This window comes from Malania oleifera, chromosome 5 (genome assembly GCF_029873635.1).
Source record: "Malania oleifera isolate guangnan ecotype guangnan chromosome 5, ASM2987363v1, whole genome shotgun sequence".
Lineage (NCBI taxonomy): Eukaryota > Viridiplantae > Streptophyta > Magnoliopsida > Santalales > Ximeniaceae > Malania > Malania oleifera.
The window spans coordinates 39,767,656-39,770,358 of NC_080421.1; positions in this window are offsets into that span (position 1 = coordinate 39,767,656).

Below are 2,703 nucleotides of genomic sequence, written 5' to 3' on the forward strand. Positions count from 1 at the left end.
TTTAAATGGGATGGTGTGAATAATTTCTAGTTGATGGTTGAAATGGTCATTCTGACAATAGTTAAATGCACCTAGGTTCAGCTTAATAATTGGTTTTAGTTGACTTGCCCTCCAAGTTCTGTAGAAGGCCTTCCGAGCATAACAATTGTGGCATAAATCCCAGTCCAGAGCCAGTGAGAATCCCCCCAAAAAAAAAAATACCCTCACAAATAATGTTGGAAAAGCAGTGAAGTATTTTTGAAATGTGAATGCATCAAGCTTGTGCTTAAGAGCATTAGATCTCAAGCTTTGAATTTGACTTTGTGTTAGCTTGTACAAAATTCTATAATTTTGTATTATGTGTTACTTGGATTCACACAAATTTATATCAAAGATTTGAATACTAAACTCCCAAATACTAAAAAAAATAAAGATGAGAGATCTCAGGGAGAATTTCTTCATAAATAAGAGATGACCATTACTGTTAATTTTGGTCTAAATGTCCTTTCCATTGGGTTTGCTTTCATTATATATAGAAGAGATTTATGTAGTTGTTGCCCGACTTTCAGCACATTTTCAATGCCTAAATGCTGCCAGATTTTCAGCATTATTTATAGTCTAATTTTATGCTATATACAATCCAAATATAAACTAAAACATTTCAACTAAATTACTTATAGCCTAATTATCCAAAATTGTCTCCGTAACATCCCCCCTCAAATTGATGCTGGTAGATCAAGAACCATCAATTTGTCAACCAAGAACTGATGCTGATGCCAAGGAAGAGCTTTAGTAAATATGTCTACAGTTTGATGTTTGGTGGAAATATAAGGAAGAGTAATCACTTGTTTTTCAAAGGATTCATGTATGGAATGACGATCGAATTCGATATGTTTTGTATGTTCATGGAAGACATGATTAGCGGTGATCTGAATAGCTCTGGCATTATCAGCATGAAGAGGAGTGGAATGAAGCTGAGAAAAACTAAGTTCACCCAATAACCCACGAAGCCATGTGATCTTAGAGCATGCAGAAGACATAGCACGATACTTATACTCAATGGAGGACTTGGAAACTCTGTCTTGCTTCTTACACTTCCAAGAAATGAGTGCATTGCCTAACAATATGCACCAGCTAGTAATAGTGCGACGAGTATTTGCACATCCAGTCCAATCAGCATCACTATACCCCACCAATTGTAACAAAGATTGCTTAGGAAATAACAAACCGCCTGTAGAGGTGTCCTTTAGATGTTGGATAATGTGGCGGATAGCGACTAAATGAAAATGTCGGGGAGCCTGCATAAATTGACTAACTTGTTGCGCAGTCGAGTAATCGTTATGTAGTTCAAACTCCCAACAAGCTGCCGATACAAGGATGTATATGATAGAAGCTCACCTTCCTCCTGACGAAGCTTAAGATTTACCTCCAAGGGAGTAAGAACAAAGTTACCCGATTGGAGACCAGCCAATAAAATCACTTCGTGCGTGTATTTGTGTTAGTGTAACAACATACCAATCGGAGTAAGCTGCACCTCAACGCCAAGAAAGTACTGCAGGCGATCATGTGAAAAGAGGCCTTGAGATGCTGTTGTAATTGCTTAATTAACTCAATATTAGAGACAGTAATCACAATGTCATCAACATATACTAGAAGCAATACAATTCCTCCAGAAGTCTTGTGAAGAAAAAGAGAGAAATAACATCGACTTTAAGTAAAATGAAAAGCAAGCATCGTAGAGTGAAATTTATCAAACCATGCACGCGGAGCCTATTTCATCCCATACAAGGATTGGCATAGCCAACAAACCTCTAAGGAAGGTGTAACAAACATGCTAGGAGGTGGAGACATATAGATTTCTTCCTGCAAATCTTCATGTAGAAAAACATTCTTCACATCCTTCTGCCGGAGAGACCACCTCTGCGACGCAGCAAGTGCCAAGATAGTCCGCACAGTAGTCATTTTTGCAACAGGTGCAAAGGTCTCTTCATAATCAATACCATACTCCTGCCAGTTCCCAAGAGCCGCGAGACGGGCCTTACATTTGTCCAGTGACCCATCAGGCCGAAAGTTGACTGAGTACACCCATTTACAACCAATAGGTTTGATACCAGAGGGACAACTCACAAGATCCCAAGTGTGATTATCTTGAAGAGCTTGGATTTCTTCTTGTATGGCCAATTGCCAACATGCTTGGGTGGAGCGCTGAGGAACCGTAGAATCATATGACGGATCAGTGTCTGGAAGGGGCATTGAAGAAGGAGGAGGACATCGATGATACACCATACTTGGTTTAAATCGCTTAATAGAAGAAGAAACATCATAAAAAGTAGGAAGAAAAGTAATAGGAGTATCAGAACTACCTTGAGACTAAAAGAAATATTGATTTTCTAAGAAAATCACATTCTATGAAAATTCAAAACTTGTTTGCATTAGCATCATAACAAACATATCCTTTCTGAGTAGGACTATATCCCATAAAGGCACCCATGACAGACTGGGCAGCAAGCTTGTGACGCTCAACAGGTGGTAGATGAACAAAACAAACGCACCCAAAAGTATGAAAGGATTGATACTCAGGAGATATGCCAAATAATAGAAAGTAGGGAGAATCATAATTTAGAGTGGCAGTAGTCAAACAATTGATCAAATAGATAGCAGTAGATAAAGCGTCTACCCAGAACTTAGATGATATAGAAGAATCAATCCAAAAAAAAAAAAAAA